Genomic DNA, 12,537 nt, shown 5'->3' on the forward strand with positions numbered 1-12,537 from the left:
GATCTGCTCTACTACGCTCGTTTAAATCTATTTGTCAGTGGGATGGCAGAGAAAGTACAATACATTTTATGTTCCAGAGCAGCTATAATTCTGTTTTGAAACTTTTTTAGGTTTTTAAGAGTTTGGAACAATTTTTACAGCATTTGATCTAGAACTAATGACATAAAAAGAGGTTATAACATATCTAAGCAGTAATTCCTATATAGTTAAATATAGTAATCAACTCAGACATAATGTCATGCTTACTAGTCAAATCATATGTTAACCTTGATTTCAATGTATGAGCTCAAGTCATTTAGGCAAACAGAGTACAGTTTTCTCTTTTAAATAAATTCAATACCATTGTATCTGTAGATAGTAAAAGTTTAAACTTCTCAAATATCTATACAATGATGTAAAACAACTTTCTTCAGGTCTGAGGACATTTTTCATAAAAGATATTGCGTGCAATCTCTTGCATTTCTACCTGATCAACAAAGCAAGCAAAGAAAAGGAAACACAGAACTTTCTGAGCTTTCCTTTACAAAAATTAAGACAGGAAGGTGTTACTGTGCTTGCTGTTTGCAATGCTGTACCTCTTTATCATACTCCTCACCTATTCTCTTATACTTCCCATAATAATGCAGATTTTAAAAGTTGAAAGGAAAACCCAGGATTAGGCATACCCTTTCAAAAACAAAACTTTAGTTACTAGTTTCTGCTGCGTCATTGTTTAGTCCAGTTCTGGTATTCAGATCTTCTGCTACAACTACAGAGCTTTCAGAAAATCTTCCACCTTAGAGAAAATTTGTTTGGTACAAGCTGAAGATCAGATAGGCAGGATACACACTCACACACACACTCACACTCACACTCACACACACAGAGGTAGTCCTCAACTTATGACTATAGTTGAGGCCAAAATTTATGTTGCTAAGTGGGACAATTGTTAAGTGAATTTTACTGCATTTTACGACCTTTCTTACCACAGTTGTTAAATTAATAACACGATTGCTAAGTGAATCTGTTCCCCCACTATGTTTGTCAGAAGGTCACAAAAAAGGATCACATGACCCCGAGACATTACAACGATCATGAATATGAGTCAGTTGCCAAGCGTCTGAATTTTGATCACGTGACCATAGGGATGCTGCAAAATAGGTTGTTACGTGTGAAAAACAATTGTAAGTCACTTTTTTCAGTGCCGTTGTAACTTCAAATGATCACTAAATGAACTGCTGTAAATCGACTATGCAGGGATGCGGTGGCTCAGTGGGTTAGGACGCTGAGCTTGTCGATCAGAAGGTTGGCAGTTTGGCGGGTCGAATCCCGAGTGCCGCGTAACAGAGTGAGCGCCTGTTACTCGTCCCAGCTTCTGCCAACCTAGCAGTTCAAAAGCACGTAAAAATGCAAGTAGAAAAATAGGGACCACTACGGTGGGAAGGTAACAGCGTTCCGTGTGCCTTTGGCGTCTATTCATGCCGGCCACAAGACCACGGAGACGTCCTCGGATGAGCGCTGGCTCTTCGGCTTTGAAACGGAGATGAGCACCGGCCCCTAGAGTCGGAAACTACTAGCACGCATGTGCGGGGGAACCTTTACCTTTACCTTTAAATCGACTATTATTTTGTAAGCATTTGTTTGCTATGCTTTACTAGGTATATATATTGAAAGTACACAGGTAAAGATTCTGTAATATGAATTTTTACCCACAACTAGCATTTACGTCTCTTTTTTTAATGATACTGTCAATAAAGAAAGCGTCTGAAAAGCCTTAAGATATTCACTGTTAAGAGTGGATAATTATAACAGTTTAATTCCTTCCTGAATAAGGAATGCAACAACCCAGCTATTGTATAACAAAGGTATTGTACAGTTGTTTTGGGAATATCATTCCTTTAATTTAGCAGATTAGTCAGTCTCCTTCAATTAATAGATGGGACTTAATGGAATGTAGAATATGCCCTGCATCAAGTTACACAACTGAATCAACTCTATTCTTCTTCCATTCTCATATCCTGAAGTTCTGACTACAACTCCTGTCATCTTCTACTATCAGGCAGAATTATGAACCTGATAGTCCCTAAATCTGGAGTGTAACGTATTTAAAGCAAGTTTAACTTCTCTAACAATTCAATTTATGTACAAATCTTTTAAAAAATTCATTTCTATGTCAATTTAGGGAAAGTTCAAGTTTTATTTTTGACATGCAAAATATCTAACTCTTTACCATTATGGCTCTTCCTCAACTTATCTCTATGATTTGTATTTGTATAAGACTAAAAAAAAATCCTTCAGATGCCAAGTCTGATAGGATTAATGATAGTAAAAACAAAGGTTGATATTTTTTATAAAGATGCTGCAATTTTAAACCCAGGATCATAATCAAGTGCCAAGTATTATAGCAGTGAAAGAGAAACTGATGACTAATGACAGTACAATCATTTATTTATTTTATTTATTATTTATTTATTAATTCAGTTTATATACCGCCCTACTCCCAAAGGACTCAGGGCGGTTTACAAGGCAAAATTTAAAAACAATACAATATAAAATTAAAATTAAATTAAATTAAGTCTAGCCCCAAAAAATTAAAATCACAATTTAAAAACATTAAAACCCCTCAGTCCAGACCAGATAGCTCAAAGAGCCAGGTTTTTGGCTTGTACTATAATTTTATCTTAACGAAAGCACCTTCTCAGCAATCTCCATGATTTAGAAACCATGTACACTGTTCAAACTACAGTTATTGAAAAATAGAGGCTTGAACATTAGAGAACATTAGAAAGAAATCAAGAATTCTAAAAATGTCAGCTACCTCAACTGTACTTTCTTTGGTAACCCAGTACCTCTCAAAACCTCTATGATCATCCTGACCTGACTGCTGTCTTAATAAACATCTACTATATTTATTTCAAGAGGCAGCAAAGGACCCCAAGTCTGCTAATTTTTCCATAAATAGATTTTATTTTTTCACATCTTACAGAATCAATCAAATCTGACATGGAGAAATCAATAGTTTTAACATCTTCACAACACGGGGTACTTAAAATTCCTAACAAACTGATATGCAGATTAAAAAAACTATGTGACACTTCACTGCACATCTTCTGCTAGCCTTAATGAAACATTAACAGAAACCATGGATGTGTGAGTATATTTTCAAAGCCAATGCTCAAGATATAAATATCTTGCATTTACAGGCTGTAAGTGATACTGTGTTGTGAAACAAATGCACACCCTTAACAAAAATCCATTTCTAAATTTAAATATAACATTATGGCCTTACAGATTCCATACTGACTATATTATTGACTGTTTTAGTCACTCAGCATAACAATGTCTGCATTTCAGTAATGCAAACTATGATGCTCATGATATATTTAATGCTCGAGTTATTTAAACTTCAGAGATATCTGAAACTTGAACTAACTTAACACACTGTGATATAAAACTCATGCAATGTTGGAAGTTTAAATGGTTTAATTATAGTTAGTACAGGCAAATTACAGTGACTTTTAAGACCAAACTAGACAAAATTGCAAATAAGGTTTCTATACCACTCTATTCTTTGCCCTAAAATTCAGCATTGCTGTGGATCAAAAAAGAAAGCAAATAAAATATCAACCCTTAAAAGATTTTATATTATCTCCTTCAATAACAGCTGAAAAGGTATGCCTTTTCTGAAAAGCATAGTATATTTCTTCCACAGTTATTTTGTGGGAGGAGATCCTTGCAATGGTCACTAGAAACCCCTCTTTCTTGCCTCAAATCCAGGTCTTTGATCCAACGGAAAATGGAAGATCCACTCTTGCCGATGAAAGGAAAAAAAAATAAAAAACTGCCTGGGTGTTTGTGTGTGTGGCAGGAAAGAGCTGTGTGAGCACATTTTCACAGAAGTAAGCATTCTAGAGAATGACAAGGCACGGGTAAGTTGGCATGTAGGAGAGCAACCTGACACCGAAGAGTTAGGAACAGTGAGGTGATGGAGCCAGTAGGACATCACACTGGGAATGGCTACAGCAGAGGAGTGTTGGTGAACTATCAAGCAGCAGCAGCAGCAGAGTCAAACCTCAATAGTACCTTCATCAACTATAGGTAGTCCTCAACTTACAACAGTTCATTTAGTGACCAAAGTTACAGGGGCACTTCAAAAAAGTGTCTTATGACCATTTTTCACACGTATGACGGTTGTAGCATGCCCAGGATCGTGTGATTTACATTTGAATGCTTGACAGCTGACTCACATTTATGACGGTTGCAGTGTCCCAGAGTTACGTGATCCCTTTTTGCGACCTTCTGACAAACGAGCCAATGGGGAAACCAGATTCACTTAACAACCATGTTACTATTTTTAGAACTGGAGTGATTCACTTAATAAATGTGGTGAAAAAAGTCATAAAATGGGGCAAAACTCAACAAATTTCTCACTTAACAACATAAATTTTGGGCTCAATTGTGGTCATAGGTTGAGCACTATCTGTAGCTAATGAACTTTTTCTCCATTTCTAGGAATTTTAACTAGGATCATCAAGGATGGTTCATGCCAGAAGCAACTGAGTCTAGATGTAACTCTCAAAAGAACAACCCCAGCTTAAAGATGGCTAGGACTGGGACAAGAGAAGAAAGAACTTCAGTTTCTCCGTATTCTACAAGCAGGGAAAATGCCCAGACCAAGACAAACTACAGTAATTGTCAGCAGGTAGAATGATCAAATATTGGCTGCAGGGGAAAAAAGGAGAAACCTAGACGGCTACAAAAATTAAAAATCACCTATAAAGAATACAAAAAGCATATCTGCACAAGCATAAGAATAAATAATGTGAAATAAGATATAGAAATAAGACAGGAATAAGACATAGATGTCAGTATGTAGACATACTGTTTTTATTTGGTTCTCTTTAAAAATGTTTTGTTTTAGTTTACACATATCAAAACTCAAGACTAAACCCATAGTGAAAAATTAATTTGCAGAATGTTCTGCTGTTTTTAAAAAATGGTGGAGGCAAAGCTATACCAATTTTTAACATTGGTCATGAAAAAAAAAGAAAATCATAGCTTTGTAATTAAGTGTATTTTATAAGTATTGATCATTATCATTTTACAAACTTACTTATTTTTAGCAGCAGCATCCAGGAAATTTGTTGCATAAACTCACAAATTTTACATGTCAGGCTGAGGATTAAAAATGGAACTCTGAACATCTCCCACATGAGTTCATGCAAGTGCACAAGCTGGGAAAAGCTGCTGGCAAAGCATCAAACATGTTTTACAATCCCACTCTTTATATCTTATAAATATGGGCCTTGTGTTTGAAACAGAGGCTGACTAGTGCTTTTTCAGCCATATAATATATATATATAGGATGGAAGAAGAAACTCAGGCTCTCCAGATGTTGCTGAATGGAGATGCCAGCCAGCAGGGCCAATAGAGAAGTAGCACAGATCTAATGTCTAGGTCTGGAGAACTGAAGATTCCTTAGCTCTGATTTCTTTTCTATGAAATATATTTCGGCATGAAATAGTTCTATATTAGCTTGGCAGTTATCTGCTATTGTCCCCTTTATTTATGCTTTGTAAGAGAGCTATGCATGTTGCTGGCAAGTAAAACCAACCAAAAGGATAAAAGAGAAATAAATTTTATGGAGCCTTTATAAAGAAACATCTAGTGTACTGGTTATGCCCATTTCTGAATTGGGAGGCCTTTCTCATGATCGCTTGTGCCTTACTCATCTCTTATTTTGATTACTGCAATATAGCCTACAAGGGGCTTCCCCTGTAGACCATTTGAAAGCTTCAGCAGGTATAGAAATGCGTGGCTTGAGTCAGTAAGTACCTATCTCATTTTGCCCACTTGACACCATTACTTCGGTTTAGCCTGTTTAAATTATTTATTCTTTATAGATTGCCTTGCTCTGGTGATTGAGGTGGCTAATAAATTGATTAAATAAGCAATATTGCTAAATTAGTAATAATTTCTAGAATGTATTCAATGTAAAAGAATGGAATCATTTTTTAAAAATGTGAAAGATCAATAAAACTATATAGGCAGGGCCTTACTTTTTTAAATTTTTAAGCTTTGATCTTTTAATATCCAGAGAAGAAAACTGAAGAACTGAGTTTGATTTAATTTGATTAGAAGATAAGAGTTGACACACACCTTATAAAAAGACTGTTAAAAGCAAAAACAAATCAACATTGGTGAAGGACAGGTTGAGCTCAATACTTAGGTTCCAACAATTAAACCATAAAGACAAAGCATTCAAAACTGAACTTGGCTAATGAGAGAAGTACACTATGGAGTGGGCATGCTAATTCGGAGGACTGCACGCTGTCTGAAAATAAACATTAAGTCAAATCCAACAACAGATGTTTCACAGAAGTGTCCCATCTCAAATTTTTCTGCAGTACATTACTGTGACTCTGATACTGGAAATACAGTGCTAAAGATAACAGTATCACTATGTTTGGTATTTAGCAATACTAGAAATTGACTATACTTCTTGCTACATAGTATTCACAAAGAAGAATAATAAAGGTTGACTCAGCCTTCCATCCTTCCGAGGTAGGTAAAATGAGGACCCAGATTGTTGGGGGCAATAAGCTGACTTTGTAATAATGCCGCTTGGGTGTGTGTGTGTGTGTGTGTGAAAGCCCTAATAAGCAGGCATATACATAGAATGAAGGCTACTGCTAAGCTTGTAAGCCGCCCTGAGTCTTCGGAGAAGGGCGGGATATAAATGGAATTAAAATAAATAAAATAATAAATTTATTTTGAGCATCCCAGGAGACTGGTGTATTAACTTCACCCAAAACTCTAAAAAAGGGAAAGACGTAAAAGACATTAAAGAAAGTGAGTGAAATTTTCAAAATTGGATAATTCGGGGCATAACTGCACACTTAAAATTTGCTACGATTACAGTGACATGGAAACATTAGTGTACTTAAATTGTTCAATATATCTAATATAAATTATCTCAAATATCCGTTCAGGAACTTTAGAAAAGCCAATTCCTTAAACAATCTACAGCAGTATTTCTCAGCTTTGGCCACTGTAGGATGGGTGGACTTCAATTCCAGAAGTCCCCAGCCAGCTCTGGAAGTTGAGGTCCACCCATATTAAAATGGCCAAGAACACCGGTCTCAAAGTATGAGGAATGAGAAAGAGCAGCTTTTTTATGGCCTTTAGGATCTGAAGCAGCAGCTTCCCATCATTCTATTTTTATTTCTTATGCAACCAGACGCTATTATTATTATAGAGTGTTGTAATGTACTTTAGTGAGATCCAGGCTCTCTCTTAGTTGGTGAGAGAAAGTTTTCTATTTTATTTTCTCAAAGAAATATTAAGGAAGCCTTCAAAAGTTACTTCAACAGTTTCCACCGTGTAAATCAAAGGTGGCAGAAATGTTTTTAAAATCAAAAATATCATGTTTCCAAAACATTATACATCATCCTGTATTAGAAGCATTTTTCTTACAAATTATTCCTGCATAAGCAGATTTCAGCAATCAATTCAATTAATTTCACGGCCACCAATGCAATAAAACTGCTTTAACATGATGTAAATCAAATAACAAATTTACAAGTTTACTTTTATAGTAATCTCTTTACAGTATAGTGTAAAATCTAATCAAGAAAAAATGTCTTTCTGTAATATGCTTTTGTAATTAACCTTAGTGAAATAATTTGATAGCAAATACTTTGCTTAAACCACAAAGTTTTAACTGAACAACAGTCATAGTGAATCTGGTCAAATCTTTTCTGAGCAGTTACTAAACATAATAAATACAAACTAATCATTCTTCTTAAAAATTTGTGCAAGAAATTCAAACTAAAACAAGAAGGAATGGTCTATATACAGGTGGCCCTTGAATTATGCTAGCAGTTGGGATTGGAACGGATAGGTGCCATAGGATGCCATGGGCAGGAAGCATGAAGAAGATGGGGAGTGCTGCGTTTATGTGTGGAGGTGCTACAGTTTCAGGTAGAACTTTGAGGACTGGTCCTAAGTCCCAAAGTGAACGGTCATAACGTGAGGACTATTTGTATTGTCCAAACATGCAATCATTCTGTGTGGATTCCATTAGAATTAGTTTCTCATTTTTATTCAGGCTTATTTTTTATAATGTACCATTGCTCCTCCTCTAATGCATTCTGATTTAAATTATCACATTCTGTGTAGCAAACCTTCTGTCTCTTGGAAAACCTATCAGCAGGTCTCACTGAATTTTAAAAGCCCCACCTTGTCAATTTTTCTAATATAGCTAAGTAGGTTAGTACCTAGATAGGAGACCACTAGGAAATCCTAGGATTAAAGACAAGACTGGGAGCCAAAAATATCCTGGAAGATAACAATAGCAAACCACTTCTGTATGGTTGTCAAAAGAGCAACATGGACATAACATGCTTACCAGAAGTCAAGCCTTATTATTAAGTGGGTCTCTTTCTCTATTTTATAGCACTGTAAGATATTATCTGAAAATATCTTTTTTACATGTTTTATATTTTAGATATTTAGTGCTGGATTTTTAAAAAAAATCTCTAGTGTTTCATTCAGTATTTTTCTTTTTCTTTTTGTCTCGTTACTGTTTTTAGTATTGTATTATGTCACTGGCTACCTTTTGTATTATTGCATTCTGTTTATGGTTTATAATCTTGTAAAATATAATAAAATGAAGACAGAAAATAAGCTTCACTTGAAGGCACTTTTACTTTTTAATGGAATGATGGATGTCATGGAAAAGAAAAATACCATACAGCAGGAGTCTGCAACCCCTGGTCTGCAGCCCAGTACTGGTCTGTGGCCCATTGGGAATTGGTCCATGCAAGCGGCAGGTGAGCACATAAAGCTCCATTCGAGCATGTGTGGGATTACGTTGCATGCACAAAACCATCCTCTCCTCCTGCCACTAGCGGTTTATGGAGCCAGAAAGGTTGGGGACCGCTGCCATACAGGATCCAAAGAAAAGGGCTTCAAACCATATGAAAATATATACCGGTAATAGGAAAAAAAAGATGAAAAATGCTTTCCTGAAATTAAGGGGCAAGTAGCTTTAGGTAAATGGGAATCTGAGAACATTTCACTGTCTCCATGAGAAATTTACATACAAGTCGGGAAGCTACAGCACAGATAGAACATGGTGAAAGACACTGACTCCAAGCTAAACATTGGGTGCTATCTAACAAAATGAAATTCAATGGTGAGAAAAGTACGGTTCTATATTTAGGCAAGAAAAACCAAGTGCAGTATAGGTGGTACCTCACTCAATAGTAGAAACTGTGAGAAGGATCTCGGAGTCCTAGTGGACAATCACTTAAATATGAGCCAGCAGTGTGCTGCAGCTGCCAAAAAAGCCAACACAGTCCTAGGCTGCATTAACAGAGGGATAGAATCAAGATCACGTGAAATGTTAGTACCACTTTACAATGCCTTGGTAAGGCCACGCTTGAAATACTGCATCCACTTTTGGTCACCACAATGTAAAAAAGATGTTGAGATTCTAGAAAGAGTACAGAGAAGAGCAACAAAGATGATCAGGGAACTGGACGCTAAAGCATATAAAGAACAGTTGCTGGAATTGGGTATGTCTAGTTTAATGAAGAGAAGGACCAGGGTTGACATGATAGCAGTGTTCCAATATCTCAGGGGTTGCCACAGTGAAGAGGGAGTCAAGCTATTCTCCAAAGCACCTGAAAGCAGGACAAGAAGCAATGAATGGAAACTAATCAAAGAGAAGCTACCTAGAGCTAAGAAGAAATTTCCTTACAGTTAGAACAATTAATCAGTGAACAACTTGCCTCCAGAAGTTGTGAATGCTCCAACACTGGAAGTTTTTAAGAAGAGATTGGACAACCATTTGTCTGAAATAGTATAGGGTTTCCTGCCTGAGCAAGGGTTTGGACTAGAAGACCTCCAAGGTTATTCTATATTCTCTTCTCTTCTCTATTCTATTCAAGATTATAGCAAGGATGTATATGTTCCCCTTATTTATTTGTTCTGTATGCTGAGAAGGGAAGTCGGTTAGTAAGAAGATGAACATAGTTTTAAAACTGGAAGAAGAAACAACAATAATAATCTGTGCCATGCTAATGACAGTACCTTGGTAGCTGAAAATGCAAAGGATCGGCAAGCTCTAGCAATAAACTTCAAGGAATGCCATGAAAAAATATAACTAAAACTAAATATACAGATCAAACTAAAGAGAACAGATACAACAACCAGGCTTATAATTGAAAATGAAGATATTAAAGTGGTGGATACCTTCTGCCTTTTAGGATTAACAATAAAAGAACAAGTAGTGAAGAAATAAGCCAGAGACTAGCACTTGGTTGAGCAGCCACAAAGACTTTGGAAAAGATGTTCAAATGCTGTCATGTCTCTATACCTATGAAGATCAGAATTGTGCAAGCCATGGTATTTCCTGTGATGGAAAGAAAAGTTGGATTTCAAAGAAGCAGGCTAAGAAAAGTATTGACGCTTCTGAACTCTGGTATTGGGTAAGAGTATGTCTATGAAGATTCTCAGTCATCCAGGTCATAATTGTCCCAAATATGCTTTTTCACAAGGCAACTGGACTTTCTTGTTTTTTCTTTGAAGACGTTCCACTTCTCATCCGAAAAGCTTCTTCAGCTCTGGAGAAGAGTATGTTATGGACAGCCAAGAAAACAAACCAATAATTATTAAACAAATCAAGCCAGAGTTCTCCCTTGAGGCACAAATGACTAGGGCTCAAATGATCCTATTTCAGACACATTATGGGAAGACCCAGCTCTCTGGAAAAGGCTCTAATGCTGGGAAAGTGGAAGGAAAGGGAAGAGAACGAGTAGCGAAATGGATGGACTCAATTACAGCAGTGAGGGGAGGACCATTAGAAGACCTGAAAGGGCCGTTTAAGGACACATTGTCGTTAAAGAAGATCCATGGGATCTCCAAGAGTCGAAAAAGGCTTCAGCTTTTTCTAACCTAGCGCCCCGCTCCATACGTGCTCAAGTCCAACCCCCAGCATCTGCACCCCACACTACAGCAACCCTGTTGGTCAGGAAGATTGGGAGCTGTAGCCCTTCACATCTGGAGCTAGCAGGCCAAGAGAGAACTGGAATAAGGAATCTCCAGCAGGAAGCACCTAGAACAGGGGTCGGCAACCTCGGCTCTTTTATGACTCGTGGACTTCAACTCCCAGAATTCCTGAGCCAGCATAGCTGGCTCAGGAATTCTGGGAGTTGAAGTCCACGAGTCATAAAAGAGCCGAGGTTGCCGACCCCTGACCTAGAAAAACCCCTCTCCCCACCCGCAAACACTAACAATGTCGTTTAATAGCAGTTTCCCCACTCACCTGCGCCAGGACCAGGAAGAAGCCGCCGGTCCCCTTCTGCCCGCTCCATCCTCCGCAGGACCCCACCAAGGCGCCTCCGCCGAGCAGGGAGGCGGTTGCGAGCCAGGGGCTCGTCCAACGTCTGTGCCCCCGGCAGCTGCCAAGCACGAGCGCCCCGCGCCTCCCGCAATTGCGGACCAGAGCGACCAAAGTAGCTCCCCACGCCGCCGCCATTTTCTCGGAAGTAGAAGGATCGCTGACATCAATCCGTAAACTTTGAGTATGTAGAACCACCCACACTTCTCAGCTTCCGGGTTCACTTTGCTTATTCCGTATTCCTATTCCATCAAGGGTTAGAGGCTTCTTGTCGTCGGAAAAAACACCCACAACGAAGGCACACAGTAAAAGCAGGTTCTACCTTTCTGGCATAGGTCTCCGTTGCTGGTGAGAATGGTTTTCAAAAACGCGCCTTTTCAATGTTTTAATGGCCAGCCGGGCTGTTCGCAAGCTGCGTTGGGTTTGCTTGAAAAAGAGGTTTGAAGGAGTAGTGTAAACAGACTTGCTGGAACCAGATTAAAAAAGAAAGAAAATACTCAGCTCAGACACTAACCTTGGGCGACCTTACAGAGAAATTTTCTCTCGCTGATGAAAAAAAAATGGAGCAAGTCTGAACAATAGTAATGGGATAGGTAAAAAAAAGTAAATATTCATTATTGTTATGGACTGGCTTTAGAATTTTTTTCTACCTTATCGAGTCCATCCTAAGGACCTGGAGTAGACAGATTTGTTATTTACTAATATTAAAGGTATCGTCGCAGGATGTAATTATTATTTTGAAGTAGAAACACCTTGGTCGACGGGCTCCATTACCACATACATACTAGTGTTATTCTACAGGGAGGTTGTTTCTGGGGAGGTCATTAAAAGTGACTTGGAAATCAAGTTTGTGGAGAAGAAAAAGTTAGTTATCTCTGTAAAAGGTTACCTCTAGTTACCTCTGCGTTTTCTAGCTCTTTCTAAAAACAAACCAAAACAAAACACACGTTCTCTTGCGGCGCATGCGCTATTTTAAGAGCGCTTGCGGGTGATTGTAAGGCTGGGCGAGGGTGCTTAATTAGGCCAAGTGAACTGCTGCAGTTCTTCAACGTTAAACTTGGGGTTTTTTTAATGGCTTAAATGTTTATGTTAATGCATGGTTCCATATACTGAATAAATGTAGGAAGTAGGGGTTTTTTCCCAATAACCAA

At 37.8% G+C, this 12,537-nt stretch overlaps 1 protein-coding gene across 5 annotated transcripts in view; it reads right to left on the reverse strand.

The window, feature by feature from the left end:
• The window catches only part of MICU2 (mitochondrial calcium uptake 2), a 71,245-nt gene extending 59,723 nt beyond the window's left edge, over window positions 1–11,522 (reverse strand). For all 5 annotated transcript variants that reach the window (XR_014492375.1, XR_014492376.1, XR_014492377.1 and 2 more), the window contains exon 1: window positions 11,312–11,522. The gene's annotated coding sequence lies outside the window, so the exon portion shown is untranslated. The remainder of the gene's footprint in view (window positions 1–11,311) is intronic.
• Window positions 11,523–12,537: the final 1,015 nt, after the last annotated feature.

The sequence above is a fragment of the Vipera ursinii genome, assembly GCF_947247035.1.
Source record: "Vipera ursinii genome assembly, chromosome: 4".
In the NCBI taxonomy this organism is placed as follows: Eukaryota; Metazoa; Chordata; class Lepidosauria; order Squamata; family Viperidae; genus Vipera; species Vipera ursinii.